Source organism: Canis lupus, chromosome 9 (genome assembly GCF_048164855.1).
Source record: "Canis lupus baileyi chromosome 9, mCanLup2.hap1, whole genome shotgun sequence".
Lineage (NCBI taxonomy): Eukaryota > Metazoa > Chordata > Mammalia > Carnivora > Canidae > Canis > Canis lupus.
The window spans coordinates 23427512-23444120 of record NC_132846.1 but is presented as its reverse complement, the minus strand read 5'-3'; the positions used below and the strand labels follow the sequence as shown (position 1 = coordinate 23444120).

Sequence of the window (16609 nt, the reverse complement as noted above, 5' to 3'; positions counted from 1 at the left end):
TCGTGCCCTGGGCCAAAGGCAGGCGCTAAACCGCTGCGCCACCCAGGGATCCCATATACACTAAAAACTTTTAAAAAATGATGAAAGAAGCTGAAAGATGACACAAAAAAATGGAAAGATATTCCATGCTCATGGATTGGAAGAACTAATACTGTTTGAATGTTTTTTCTACACAAAGCTGTCTACAGATTCTATGTAATCCCTATCAAAATACCAACAGCATTTTTTACAGAAGTAGAGCAAAAAGTACTAAGAATTGTAGAGAACCCCAAAAGTCCCCAAATAGCCTAAGGAGTCTTGAGAAAGAACAAAGTTGGAGGGATCACAATTCCATATTTCAAAATATACTACGTAGCTATAGTAATCAAAACAGTTTGGTATTAGCACAAAAATGGACATATAAATTAATGGAATTGCATAGAAAGCCTAGCAATAAACCAATACTTATATGGTCAATTAATCTATGACAAAGGAGGCAAGAGTATACAACGAGGAAAAAGACAGTCTTTTCAATAAATTATGCTGGAAAAACTAGACAGCTACATGCAAAAGAATGAAACTAGACCATTTTCTAACACCATACAAAAATAAACTCAAAATAGATTAAAGACCTAAATGTGAGACCTGAAACAATAAAAGTCCTAGAAGAGAAGAAAGGCAGTAATTTCCCTGATATTGAGTATATCAATATTTTTTAGATATGTCTTCTAGGGCACGTGAAACAAAAGTGAAAATAAACTATTGGGACTACATCAAAATAAAAAGCTTTTGCACAGCATAGGAAACCATTAACAAAACAAAAAGGCAACCTGTTGATGGGAGAAGATATTTGCAAATGCTATATCCAACAAGGAATTGATTATTCCAAATATAAAAAGAATTTATACAGCTCAACACCAAAAATACCCAAATAATCCAATTAAAATATGAGCAGAGGACCTGAACAGACATTTTTCCAAAGACATACAGATGGCCCACAGACACATGAAAAGTTGCTCAACATCACTAATCATCAGGGAAATGCAAATCAAAACTATGATGAGATATCATCTTACACCTCTAAGAAAAGACAAAAAGTAAGTATTGACAAGGATGCACTGTTGGGAGTGGAGAATGTAAAATGATGCAGCCACTGTAGAATACAGTATGGAGGTTCCTCAAAAAATTAGAAAAAATACCATATGATCCAATAATTCCATTACTGGGAAATGAAAACACTAACTTGAAAAAAAATATATGGGTTCCTATGGTAATGCAGCATTATTTACAATGGCCAAGACATGGAAACAACCTGTGTCCATCAATAGATAAATGGGTAAGAAAGGTGTGATTATGCGCGCGCACACACACACACACACACATACACACACACAATGGAATATTACTTGGCCATACAAAAACAAGAGATCTTGCCATGCAACAAAATAGTTAAACCCAGAAGGCATGATGCTAAGTGAAATAAGTCAGATTGAAAAAGACCAATACCATATGATTATATTCATATGTGGAATCTAAAAAATAAAACAAACAAAAAGTAGAATCAAACCTATAAATACAAAGAGCAAATTGATATTTGCTGGAGGAAAGGAGTTGGGAGGATGGGTGAAATGGATGAAGGGGAGTGGTAGACACAGGCTTCTCGTTATGGAATGAGTAAGTCATGGGGATAAAAGGTACATCATAGGCAATACAGTAATTGCCATTTACATGAGGACTGATGGTAGCTACATTTGTGGTGAGCATAACATACCATATAGAGAAGTTGAATCACTAAGTTGTATATGTGAAACTAATTTGACATCACCAATTATACTCAAAAAACTAACTAAAAAAAAAAAGACAGCACACTTCAGTTGCATCATGATAGGAATGGCAAGTGGTTGGTCATGATGATGATGGTGAAAAAAGTTTAGAGGCTATAAGTACAATAAGTTAACCTAGAACTCCTATCTGATATAATTCTGAGTATATATGGATCTATTTACTTTGGTAAAAATTATTTAGGTATTAGGGCTAGTGGTCTGGATTGGCAGATATATGTGAGAATCTGGGAAATGAATCTCATGATGATAGAATCTCTCTTTGCTACCAGTAAATTAATGACACAGCTTAAAAAAATCTAAGGCATGCCTGAAAATTCCTCTCCTAAATTCTAAGGGGACAAGCAAATTATAGTACAATGACATAAGAACTGAAAAAAAATATAAAAGACAAAGTGAGGGATCCCTGGGTGGCGCAGCGGTTTAGCGCCTGCCTTTGGCCCAGGGCGCGATCCTGGAGACCCAGGATCGAATCCCACATCGGGCTCCCAGTGCATGGAGCCTGCTTCTCCCTCTGCCTGTGTCTCTGCCTCTCTCTCTCTGTGACTATCATAAATAAATAATTAAAAATAAAAAAAAAAGAAAAATAAAGTCTGACTTTTTTAAAAAAAATAAAAGACAAAGTGAAAGGAAATAAGGAAGAATAATAAAATGAGATTACAAGAAATGTAGGAATACATGGTATGAACATCTCTCAGTGTCTAAAGGTGGGACACCAAGTCAATTCTAAGTTTCCTAATGAGTCAAAACAGTAACTTAGGACAAATTGAACGATTCACATTGTCCATATATGATAAAATATATCTAAAAAACCACAACACAACTGCTTGAAGTTTTGGAAAAATATTTCCTGTGCTTGTTACAAAGGAGACATAAAGTGAAAAAAGTGAATAATATAGAATAGATAATTAACCTATGTAGAGTAGATACAATGTAGAATAGATGTAGAATGTATATGTAGAATAGATAACTTAAACTAAAGCATAGTTTAACAAAAGTAATTCTATGGAAGGCCCAGATGGTATAGTCTGAATTGATCCTTGCATAGCACATAAAGGAGCAAAAGAATAGAATTGCACCCTTTGTGGACCATGCTCCATAAAGGCTTTTGAGGAATAGTACTGATAACTTCTGGCAAAATCCTTAGTTGGGGTTATTCCATGTTTGTGATGAAAGGAAGATTCCTATGTCTTAATATCTACTGAATGGAGTATAGAGTTCTCATACTTTTATTAAAATTAAGGAATTAAAAACTGTATTGAAGAGGTAGCTACTCTATAGGGTTAGCCATAGGCAAAGTAAAAAATGTCCAAGACTAGATTCAGTTTTGCTTTGGCTCCAGCCCTTGAACAAATGAAAGATCAAGTGCTCCAAGTTCCAAATTATGGAGCATCTGTGAGACTATCATAGTTTGGAAATTTTCTCGTAAATAAATAAATAAATAAATAAATAACACTCCTTAGTAAGAAAAGGAGATTTTATATCTATTCATATGACATGTGTCTGTCAGAATTTATGAGCTAGCATTCTTCCTGCTTTTAGCTAGCTCACAAGGCCCTTTGTTGAGGTCAGTCTAGGTTTATTATATTATATCCCTAGCATTGAGGAGAGAACTTAATTGTTCTCCTTGATGTGAAGTAGGGATGGAGAGCATATGTTAGGTTATTTACCATGTGTAGGTGGGCGAATGTGCTCTGTACCATGATGATGATATAATAATGATAAGTGTTTATTAATATTTACTATATGTTTGGTACCTACTGAGCACATCATGCATTTTTATTTCACTTGATTTTGAGCAACCACTTAGTTGTTATTAAGTATAATTGTTCTCAATTTACAGCTATGGAAATTGAAGGTTAGAGTTTAAATAGGTAACCTGCATTTGAACAACTACAAGGTGGAATGTGTAACCAAATGGACTTATTCCAAAGCCTGTGTTCTTTCATGTTTACCAGCACTATTTGGCTTTGCATATTTGCTTTTCAGTTTTACCATCTATAGATTGTACATGGATCAAAGACCAGATCAAGGGCCTTTGGCCACTCAGTATAAGGGAAGTGTGTTGCCAGACTGAAAGCTTAGTTATGATCTTAGGATGGGGGGTGTGCCCCACTAATTTTTAGGAAAATAACTGTTAACTGTTTATTATAACCAGCCTGGCATATTTGATTAAAATATTTTTATGTCCTCTCAGAACCCTTGAAAATTAGTATATGATCTAGGTCTTTTAAAAAATTTCATAGAAAATGAGTTATACTTTATTGTTAAAATTAAAACTTTTGTTTTAAAGATTTTATTTATTCATTCATGAAGGACACACAGAGAGAGACAGAGACACAGGCAGAGGGAGAAGCAGGCTCCATGCAGGAAGCCTGATGTGGGACTCGATTCTGGGACTCCAGGATCACACCCTGAGCCAAAGGCAGACACTCAAGGGCTGAGCCACCCAGGGAGTCCCTGAAAGTAAAACTTTTTTGAATTATTAAATAGTCTTATATTTTAATATGTCTTAAAATACTATTAGTCATATCTGTGAGTAATTTGATTCTGGGTTCTTTGTCAGAATTCATTACTGATGCTGTAGTCTTTCAAAGAGCAATTTTGATTCACATTATGGCAATCTAATTTACAAAATGATTTCCAGAAAGACATTATGATAAATGACCAAGAATGCATGCACATATTGTCTTCATAGTGTAAACCTTAGCAAAGTGCAAAAATCTCTACTTCAAGAAATACTATTCACATTCATAAAAACGTAAGGATGAAAAATGTGTATATATACTGTTAAAAAAATATACGCTCTACAGTCATTAGTTTTATACTTTACAAACAAACCCTGAAGGATATGGATAAACTGTCTTAAGGTAGTTTTGCTTTGAGGTAGTATATCCTAATGTAGTTCTAGTATAGAGTCATACATTCTCCTTCATTTCGTAAGGATACTGTCCTGGTGTCTGTGAGCTTAGGGTTTGCAAAGAAGTATATGAAAGAGTTAATCAGATAAGGCTTCTTAGGAGAGCAAATTTTTAAGCCAGATTTTGAAATGATTGACAAAGAAGGATATTTCATGAGGTGCAAAAGATATGGGAAAATAGAGATTGGATTTTAAAATATCCTCCAGGATGATAAGAAGGAGGAACACTGGGTAAGTAATATGTAAGGAGTTAAGAAAGATGAGAGGGATAACAATGCGGAGTTTTTAGTAAAGGACTGAAGCATTTAAATTGGGTTCATTGGCAGTGGAAAATTATATCCTAATACAGCCTTGTGTAGCAGATATGGTAAAAACAAATAAAAGACTAGTTTGTGTGAGACAAATGACTAAGAGTAACTGAGATTTGTTCAGTAAATTTTTTTTTCTTTTTTTGTTCAGTAAATTTTATGTTCAAGTACCTCTATTTGGCACTAAGATATGCAGTGAATTAGAAATAATTCCTTCCTTCAACCCAATTTGGTCATAGTCTTAGAGAGAATACTGGAGTATATGTAATATAAATAGAGGTGCTTTAAGAACAAAAATAAATTTCAAAAGTTTACTTTTAATTTGAAAAAATTGAGGAATATGTAATAAAGAAATGACTTATAAGCTGGTTTTGAAGGATTAATAGGACTTCACTAGACATGGCTAAAGGAAACCATTTCAGGTGGAAGTAGTAGAGTTGGCCAGAGGGAGGGGTAGCAGAGACAAGACTGCTGGTTGGTGCATTGGAAGGAATATGTAAGATATTGATAGGTGTTTGAAGCCTGTCGTAAAATTAGTGTCTAAATCTACATGTAGATCAAGGCTCGGTAAATAGGAAGAACTGTTAAGTTAGCAAATGACTTTTTCCTCCACTTGTTTCTTATGTGAAAATTATGATATGACTGAAGCAAAGAATTCTGATATAAAGTGTTAACAAAGCTCAATAGGCTGGCATCATAAAGCGACTTGAAATGTATATTGCTTTCACTTATATTTTCTAATTCCATCCTCTCAAAAACTTTATGAGTCATGGGGAAAATATTATTCTCCTATCCCATCTGAGATTATTTAGATTTAGAGACACTTGCTCCAGGTCACTCAATTAGGAAGTGGTAGAGAAGGGTTTCAACCCAGGTTTCCTGATGTCAGGTTTAGTCTTATTATACCACACATGCAAAATGACAAAAGAAACAAACATTGGAACTGACTGATGAATAGTAATACAAAGGGAGAATCACCATAGAGGAAAGTAGAAATATGTCTGAAAATGTCAAATTTCCTAGTTAGAGAGCTTTCTAGTCCATTATTTTAAGAGACAGCATTTCTTCTACTGGCTGATGGTATAGCTATGAAATGGCCAACTGCTGAGACACACTATTAAATTGCTATATCTGAATTTGAAATCAGTTGGTCTGGTCATGCCTCATTTAGTTGTTTTTTGAATGGACAATGGTGAACCTATCCTTTGTAACAGATAGAAATGAATGAGCTCCTACTAACAGGGTTCCATATTCTATGAAATTCATGTTTACTCATAATTTTTATCGTAAGGGCAAAAGGGAGAAAAGAATTCTTTAAGGAATTATTGTAGGATGTCTAGAAAAACAGAAAAATAAATACAGTCTCCTATTATACAATCTTTTTCTTTTTGGTCTTTTTAAACAGAAACAAGGAATTTTAAGTGCTTTAGTAATCAATCTTCACAATGTTCCTATAAGTCAAGTAGGTGGTAAGAATTACTATTAAGAAGAGAAGTTATTCATTTATTTGTTGCAATAAAAAGACATGTGGAGACCAGAAACTTGCAGTAAGAACACTTTAGTTTGAAATATTACACATAATAACAGAGAATAAAGAATTATCCAAGGGAGGAAAAAATTAAATCTAACTACTGTATTGGAATATGGAAATGTTTTCTCATAATGAGTGAAAATAGAAAATAAATCATAATGAAGATTAAAAATAGAAAAATTCATGACACTTCAGCTAAATTCAATAAACATTTATTGAGTGCCTAATGAATTTAAACTTTAATCATTTTCTGTTTCTAGTTATGTTGAAAAATGCTGTTTCTTAAGGGCCAAATATTAAAAATATTTTTTAAATGCTAAAGAAGTTTCCCTGAAAATATAAGCAGTATATGAAAATGAGCTTTAATAATGATTCTAGTTGTGAGCAGTTGTAAGGAAGGGGAAACAATAAAAATTCTTAGTAGGACCTCTGCGAAGGATTGCTTAAATTATAAAAGAGAAAACAGACACAAGAATAGCCTCTGTATTTAAGTACAGATTATGGAAAAGTGTTAAATAAAGGGTCATGATTATTCATTTTCAGTGTGCACAAAATAAAAGGAAAAAAAATATACCATAACATGAAGTTTTAGTAGATATTTGGAAAGATTTCCCAGCAATGATCATTGCCTAATGCAATGATAGATTGGGTTTTTATTAAGATAGTTTGTAGAACATTTTTAGGCAAGAAAGGAGGTAGAGATACTGAGTTATATGATTCTTAAGGTCCTGTGTGTGTGTGTGTGTGTGTGTGTGTGTGTGTATTAAGGCTATTTTTTTCAAAAGATTGCTAAATTCATTGTTAAATTCCATTAAATGATAGATTACTGTTCTCTTCAGATCGTCTCTTGAATGTGTATGAGTCTACATGTCTTAAAAAAAATCCAAGGAAATGCTTTCATGCTGAACTTTGCTATTCCCAGCAATCAAAAGTTTGTCCAAAACAATTAATTGAAGATGGAAAAATCAATTCCTCAATTTATATTGTGTATGTATTGTGAGAGTTCTCCAGATTTTAGAGTAGGTCAAGATGCCTTCCCTGTCAGTTAGATGCCCAACGCCATGACCACTGGTCCCTGTCAGGGAGGAAGGGCTTCTAGCTGGTAGTGGGTTCATATTCCAGAAGGTATATATCCCTTCCAGAAGCATACAGATTTTTAAAAGAGAAATTGATGGGTAAGGCAATACTTACCCTAAAGGAAAAAAGCTCTAAAATTTCAGCCAGAGGGAATGGGGCAGCCATGATATTGACAGAAGTCCATTTAATCACACTATAAAAGTGACTGTGCTTAAGGTTGGTGTAGGAACATGATATAATAAAATAGCAAATTGATAAAGTCACCAGGAAGAAATCACTGGAGAGAGAAAAAGAAATCAGAAAGGAGAAGAAAACTAAGAGAGGGAAGGTGATGATGGAGAAAGGAGATAGACATGGAGGGATGATTAAAAGTAGATAGATCCTGAAGGACTATATCCTGTTCTGAAGTAGCTAAAGGAAGTATGTCTATATGGTACTAAACATAACCATATGTTGCTAAACAACTGATCAATTTAATGTAAAAATTAAGATTGTTCTTACTTATGTAGATCTAATCTTAGCTGCCTTTTTTAAAAAAATTCTTATCTTCTTCTCTCTTCATCTCCTTTTCTCACTTCCCACTTGTCCTTGAATTTCTTCCCATTAGATCTGTCATCTATTATCTATCATCTATCTATCTATCTATCTATCTATCTATCTATCTATCTATCATCTATCTATCTATCTATCATCATTTCTCTGTGTTTATTTTGATTCTTCTAACAATACTTTCAAGACACCAGAGATGAAAATGGATTGTAGTCTTCCTAACAACAGCTTCTTGATAACTTACATGTGAACCTCAAAACTAGATCAGTGTTTTTCTTAATGTAGTTCAAGCCTTGACAAAGATATACATTTCTTAAGATGTGGATCTATTGCTTAAGAATCATCAGTGAAGATTGCAGTGATGATTTATGTGCTGGATTCTGTATTTTTAACAAGTTTTATGAATTTTATGCACTACAATATTTGAGATGTATTACTGTAAAGATATAGAAACTGTAAAGATATAGAAACTTAAAAGTAATAAATGTTTCCGATTTTAGGTATATACTCTTTTTGAAATATCAATGCAAGTAGAGAGGCCAGAAAAATGAAGCTGGATGGTGTTGGAGGAAGACTTCCAAGGACTGCTCTCAGAAGGCTAACAACAGGTTAAGGTGAATGTGTCACTGTTCTCTACATTCTTCTTACTGCTGTTAAAAAAAAAAAAAAAAAAAAAAAAGGAATCATTGAAATGCTGAGTGCTTAACTTCTTTCAGCAGTAAGCCTCATAAGAACATCAATAAAAATTTAAGATTTCTTTTTTCTTTCCTCTTATTTTTCTAGCTTGCATGAATGTCTCTCATCACCCTGCCTAACCTCTTCCCTACAACATTTTTCTTTTTGAAACTTGAGCTCTGCTTTCAATACTTTTGCTATTATGCAAAAGGTGATTTGAGGAAAGAGTCTTTTAGAAAAGTTTTACACATTTATGTTAAAGTTTTGACAATAGTTAAGAAAAATGGAATTTGTTACTGCTACCTCAATGAAATTATTCTTCTGTAAATACTTCAAAGATGATTTCTAGGCAATTAGCACTGTGAACAAGTTTGATTGTTTATTGATTTCTGAGTATAACAATTTTTTTGGAGGAAATGTTTAAATTTGCCTGAAATTAGGTTGTTTTTTTACCTGAAACTTTATTTTTTTTATTTTCTATTTTTTTACCTGAAACTTTAAAGTGGTTGAAATTAATCACGTTTTGAAAGTTCAGGGTCAGCCAGCTGATGAAGATATAGCCAACAAATTTCTCCATAAGTCTGTTAAATAAAAAGGGCGTCTTTCATAAGCCATATAATCTCTTGCATTAGATTTTATGATTATATTTTTCTTCTCCTTAATTCTTTCAAGGTGATAATTGGCTAAAGAAAGACTACTGAGGAATAAATTTTTATGCAAAGTGATTCTAGTGGTTTCATAATTATTCTAGATAAATGTGGAAAACTTTCAAGCATCTTTGGAGTTTGGTGTAATATGATATGTATGAATGTTATATTTTAGTTCTAGTGTAATATGATAAAGTTATTACTTTGGAAGAAAAATTTCATATCCTTATGGGTCCCCCAAGATAGTCTTTTCTACGAAAGAAAAAACATAAGACATTAGCTCAGCCTCTTGGTTTATAAACTGTGCAGCTTTGGGTATATTGTTAGAGTTTTAAAAACAAGGAAATACAAATTATAAAGAAGCCTATGAGTTATGGTCGAATGCAAAATTTAGTTAATTTTTGGAAGTGTATCCTGTAAGCCAATTATCCAGATCTTATTAAGATTAGATGTATTTCTATCCCAGATTTTTTTCTTGCTATTTAGCTCAGAACAGTTCCACACTAGTAGAGGGAAACAGAGAATTAAAGTAATTACCTGAAGATTTCAAGTGAGAAAGTGATTCTCTTTAAATATTAAGTTTAATGAGGCTTTAAAAAGTTGTTTTAGTTGACCTGAGTTGGACTTCCCAACCCACCTTCAATTGCCAATTGAATTTAATACTAAATACAAATAGTTTTTGGGGAAAAAAGAGGCTTCTTTATGGAGGATATATGGTCAAAGAATTAGAGAGAAGTAGACCTTCTAGTTAGGGGGCCAGCTCACTCTACCCCTTAATTCTCCACAGGAGGCTCTAAGACAGGTTACTCACAAATTTCAAGACTTCTGTATGAATAGGGTTGCTAGGATTTCAGGGATCTCCTTAGGACCATGTGATAATTTTCTGAAACCAGGGTTCAGCCCTGGGCTTTGCCCATTCTCTCCCATCCTTTCATTTATTAAAATCCTAATGTTTTCACTATTGCAACCCCCCAAAGCTTTTACCTAAGACATGGGGCTTATTTTCCATTGGCTTTTAAATGTAAAAGGAAACTAAATTGGAGGTTTTAACTGAGACAGTACTATATTTGCAAGATACTAAAGTGAGTCATGAAACATGATGCTGTAGGAAGTTTAAAATGGAATGAAAAAAAACCTATGATTTTCTCTTTCCATGGGGCGTGTCCCCCTTCACCTTATGTTAAGAGGGAGGGATTCAAGGAGATTACTCAGAAAGGTTGATTGGAGATCTACTGGTAAATGAACCAAAGGAGACATTGGGTTTACCCTATAGTTCTGGAGGTTGTGGAGGCCAAGACTGAGGAAGTGTTATTCTAGACTAGAGTGGACTAGAGGCTCGGGGGAGCTGGAATGCAGGCTGTCCTAATGCTGCCCAGTAGGATAGCCTAGAAGGAATTTAAAGAGAAGTTAGAGGTGACTGCCAGAATAGTAGACACTAGGAAGGGTATAACAAACCCTGAAAGAGAATGGATTTGCTAGATCAAGGAACCATATCTAAGAGTCCACTCTAATCCTGGACATCTCTGAAGAATCTACAAATTTGCCTCATCAGAGAAAGGCAGGTGTAAATATCTGTTATGCCAAGAGAGTGTGAAGGTAGCTTAGGACTGTGCGCTCAACAAATGCCAGGGAAAACACTATACTGATTTGAGTTTAGGGCCAAAAACAGAGGATACAGTAACCTCATTAAATGTATTTAAAGGGTGGTGGGAGGTGGAAGCGTAACTGTGCATTTTGACTATATTTCATTAACCATGTACATAAGTCCTAAGACTTGCTTAAACAATTAATACTGGCTCATGTGGTTTAAACTTAATAAAGAAGCAATGTTTAATAAAATTAGGAATCAAAGGTTTTAATTTCCAGCCAGTATAAATTTTTATTTACTTCATATAATAAAGCAACATAATAATCTAAACAAAACTACTTATGGTTTGCCTTTTTTCCCCCAGGATGGGATAATCACAAGTCACTAGGATATTGCTACATGTTCTTTCTTATTTAATTGTGGATTATTTTTTTTCCATTTTATTTTATTACTGTGTAGGTTAGCATCTCATTTGTAAGTGTAAGACTTTAAAAAAAAAATTTACCCAAAGACTTACAGTGACAGCAGGTAAGAAGCCAATAGAGCTAGAAATCACTGCCAAGTTTCCCTCTATGTGATTGTTGCATTCCAGATAGATTGCTTAATTATTGGGCCATGCTCTCTACAATTGGCATCTTGCCAAGGACAAGATAATAATGACCATCCTTGCTTCTGGTGTAGATTTTTTTTTTTTTGCTTTATTTATACAGATAATTTTAGAAAACAAAAGAAAACAATGCAAGATATGTGTAATTAAAAATATATATATATATATTTATATTCTATTTAGAGTAATGATCTGAGGACCTGACAATGAGATATCTACGGAGAATTATTTTGAACTGTTCCATTCTGCGATATTTGCAATAGTGTGGTATTGGTTATAATATTGAGATGCACCTAGTATGACTGCTACCTACTATTACCATTCTCTTGATTATTTTCATTTTTCTTAGACTTCTTGTTGGCCTCCCTCAAAGGTCTTCTTCCTCTATTCTGATTCCCCAGGGTTCATTCTTTGATATTGAACTGTACCCATTCAGATCCCTTTTACCTGCCAGCACACCCAACTCCTCAGAGGCTCTCAGTGTTTTAGCAGTTCAAAATTGACCCCCTTCTCTGAAGAATTGCCTAAATAAAGAGCCACTTCTCCTAGAAGTCATGCTCAGCTCCCTTCCCAAAGTAGTCTGCAGCTAACCACTCTCTGATGGGAGAAGGGCTATAAAAAGCTAGCTTCCTTGCCTCAAGGTGAGGCCAACTCTGGTACAGTGCTGACTCAGGCCTCTCTATGAGATTAATTTGAAGCTAGGCTCTATCTGAGACCACATCCTTGCTTAGCTTTTTCCCTCTGCACTATCCTTACTTCTTCTACTCTCCTCCTCTTGAATAAATCAGTAAGTGATTTGAACAAAAATTTCCCATCTTAGACCGTTTCTAAGGAATCAAACCTAAGACAATCATTTGTTCTTTTCTTACAGTCCCTTTCTGTGTAATCCCATGACTTCAACAGAAGCTAACATACTGACTTTCAAGCCAATATTCTCTAGCTCATATCTCATCTCCTGTCTAAATTTCAGACTGAGAAGTGCAATTTCCTTTTTTAGATTCCTATCTCTGGGCAAGGTTGTATTTTTATTCTTTTTAATTGCATTGAATTAGAAATTTCAGGATCATAAAAGTCTAAGGCCAGCTGAAAGCCTTATATGCCCTTTATTCCACATCAAATGCAATAGTCTTGTGAATATAACATATTCCTATGGGTACATCAAGATTATGGCAGCAGCATAAATCATACACACTTGGGTTATGTGTAGTTCCTGAAGTTTTTGCCCTTTAATGAAAGCCTATCAGCATTTAAGAACATAAAAGTGATATTATAGAGAATACCTTAACTGCTCTGAAATTCACAAAAATTATGCAAACCTCAACATATTAATCATTTTTAGTAATAAATTACTTGCTATAAGCTTCACAACACTGCTGTGCTACAACATAGTGAAGTTAATCTGCCTAATGCAAGCCCTCTTGAGTTCCACAGGCAAAGCTTGATTTGGTGAACACATCTCTGTTAGAGTCCCATCATATTGCATTTCAATTGTTTCCTTGTTCACATCTGCTCTGGTCCCTTGGAGACATGGATTGTATTTTTTAAAAATCTTTTCTTGTTAGTAGGTACTCAATAAATGTTAGTTTCTGAAGGAATGTGAGCAGGGAGGAGAGGTTGAAGGAGAGGGAAAGAGAATCCCAAGCAGGCTTCGTGCTCAGCACAGAGCTCCACGTGGGGCTGATCTCATCATCCTGAGATCATGCCCTGCGTTGAAATCAAGAGTCAGATGCTTAACCAACTGAGCCACTCAAGTGCCCCCAAGTATTTCTCCAGTAAAGTGAATAACATGTTCTTCCAGGAGAGGACACTGAATGGATATTGCAGGAGGAAGAAGCTCTTTTCCAGTCACTTGTGTGGAACTAGGGATTGGTAGTGTGGTTGTCAGGACATTGGGTGGCTCCTGCCACAGCCACAGGCCCAAAATAGTTCTTCCAAGGTCTTGGAGCCTCATCCTGGCTATTAGCTTCCCATGGCTTTTTTGGCATGATAGCCAGAGCTATAGTGTGCTCCTATGCTCTGAAGACCTCTTGTCTGACAGCAGTACCTAGACTCACAGTTTACCCCCATGTTACTGGTTGCTGTTCTTCGACTTTCCCACTTGTACTGTGGAGTTGCCTATTTCTTAAGCAGCAACTCTAGACCAGCTCAGGCCTGATTGAACCAGTGAAATTCTCTGCTATACAATAACCAAACCACACCTCCAATAATCTGATTACTTCTAAATTTGTTCTTCCTTGGGTGTCATATTGAGTTTCCCTATATCCCATAGTTACTTATAGTATATGTAATAATTCTTTATATTAACAATCCTCTTTTAACCTACTATGTAGTTTTTTTTTCCTGATTGCACTCATACTACAGTGTCTGTGCTACAGTATGCCTTTTACAAGTTAGCATAGTGACATACCTAAAACTAGACATTTGCATTAGTTTATCAAAATATGTTGGAGCTTAAAGAAAAGTCACAAAGATCTTTCACTATTTCATTTTATTTTTGTATTTATTTTTGATCTGATTCGTATTCTAGAATAGATAATTAGATTTTGTTTTATTTCATTTTTTTGCTTAAGACTTGTCATAAAATAACAATTTTGATCTGTGCAGCTTATAGACATACTCAAAAGTAATGGAGACTTGATATCCATATATATAAAACTAAAGATATTTGGGAAAGATTATTTACGGATATTTAGGAAAAATATCAAACACTATCAAAATTATATTTCAGGATTTCTTTTCCTTTCGTGCCTGATGTTCTTGGTCATGCCAGTTTGAAGAATGAAGAGGTAGACCAGATGAAGAGTGGTGGGCAGCAAAGTAAAGTTTGTTGAGTCCTAGTACAAAGATCCTGAAGAGGACGAGGACTCAAGACGGTTACCATCAGAGTTTCTAAATTGAGGAGTTTTTATGAGATTGTTTGCAGGCTGTTTTAATCTGATTAACCTTCCATGCACCTGTCACTCAGTCAGATTTTGGTCCACATGCTCATCTACCTATCAGGTGGTTGTTCATGTAGGAAAAGATGGAGGACTCCTTCCTGGGTGGTGTTTTGTAGCCTCTAGGATCAAGAGGATGGTGGCGACCACTGCCCTAAGGCACACTGACCAGCCACAGGCCACCACATCAAGTTCTTTACTTACATACCCATTGGCTGTTCAGCTGCCCTCCCAGGTCCTGAGTTAGAATGCCTAGGCCCATTCCCTTGCTTTCAGTCATATACATGTAAGTTCTTCCAGTAGGAAGACTTAAAGCTGGGGCACTGAGTAAAGCTGAAATAACAGGATGGGTTTTTTTTTTCCTTTTAAGGGTAGTTTTCTCTTACAGTGGGGCCCCTTTGACCCTGTCTGCCTTTCTTCTGACTATCCTCCATTAATTAGATGTGCATTAGTTACAAACATGAGTATGAATATGCAAAGATCCAATCAAAGACATCAGAATGCCATATAGCATGCTCTATGAGTCTGCCAGATTTGACTCTTCTAGTTTTCGTTGGCTACAGAAATGATGCCTTCAACCATCAGGATTCTTTTTGTTGAATGGAACAAAAAACCAATCCTAGCTGGCTTAGAAAAAAAAAAAAACAGGAAAAATTTTTGGCTCAAATAACTTGAAAATCCAGAAGATGGTCTCATTTTAAGTGCAGCTTACTCAGAGGCTCAAACCAAGACTTTATCCCTCTCTTTACTCCTTATCTCTTTTTCTGTTGTCTTTATTCTCAGTTTCTAGAAGAAGAAGAAAAAATCACCCAGAAGTCCTAGGCCACATCTTCCTAGGTTAAAAAATACAGTAGATGTGAAAGCAGTTTTCTTCTGGGAACTCCCTTCAAGTACTGGCATTCACTCTGACTAGATCCTCTTGGGTTACATCCCTGATCTTAAGCCAAAGGAGAGGGCAAAGGCGTTGCATGGCCCCTTTTGAGTTTGGGTCACCACTGGAGCCAGACAAGGTCAGTAAGGGATGATTCTCTACAGAAATTTAGAGAAATCTTCAGGGCAGGGTACCCTGAAGAACAGAAAAATGGTCAGTAGGTAAAATAACAAGTATGCACAGAACTAAGCAAATCCTGAACAGGACTGCCTGGCTTTCCATAGCCCCACTGCACTTTACTTGGACAAATCTTGTCAGCATCACATTCTCTTAAGAATTAGCTGGGTTCTTCCATCAAGAAGGTAGATCATTTGTCAGGCCAGCCAACTTTAAGTAAGGATACCTAATGTGACTAGCAGCCTTTCTATACTTATCCCACATGCAAAAGTAACTTGTGTGTTTTTTAAACCAGCCTATGTTGTCTTTGATCATTCTGTATGCCATTCAGCACTGCATACCTGCCAGTCTAAGATGATAAGAGCAGAGGGTGGATACATCTCTTAACTCCATTTCACCTGTTGATGGTAAAAGTAACTTATTGAGTGTTCACTAAATAATAAGCATGCTTATTAGCACCTTATGTATATTAACCTATTTTATCTTCACAATAAGCCTGTGAGATAGATATTATTATTATTATTATTATCATTTCATAAATGAGGAAATTAGGGCAGAGAGAGATTAGGAAATTTGCCCAGGGTCACACACCTAAAAAGAGGTGGACCAGGGGTTCTCCTTCAGGTAGCCTGCATTCACAACTGCTATATAATGTTGCCTCTAGTGGACACCAAGAGTCATCTTTGGTTCATATCTCGTAGCCTCGTGCCAGAGATGTGTTGACCACATTAAGGAATTTGCTTCTTTCAGAAGGAACATAGTGGTATAGCTTTCTTGTGTCTTTGGCATTTTTGCATAGTTGCTTAAATTTCTAATGCACCTTCTAGGTATAGAAATAGGCTCAGAAACAGTAAGATCTTGTTTAACATAACTCATTTTCCAAAACTTTGAATTTAAAAAACT

The 16609-nt window shown here is 35.3% G+C and overlaps 1 long non-coding RNA gene across 2 annotated transcripts in view; it reads left to right on the top strand.

Moving 5' to 3' along the window:
• LOC140639887 (uncharacterized) overlaps positions 1-16609 on the top strand; it is a 142590-nt gene that overhangs the window by 31220 nt on the left and 94761 nt on the right. Inside the window, exons 2-4 of one of the 2 annotated variants that reach the window (XR_012036538.1) lie at positions 8706-8819; positions 14451-14722; positions 15442-15668. This is a non-coding gene — a long non-coding RNA (uncharacterized lncRNA). The remainder of the gene's footprint in view (positions 1-8705; positions 8820-14450; positions 14723-15441; positions 15669-16609) is intronic. The other variant, XR_012036539.1, reaches the window with a different exon arrangement.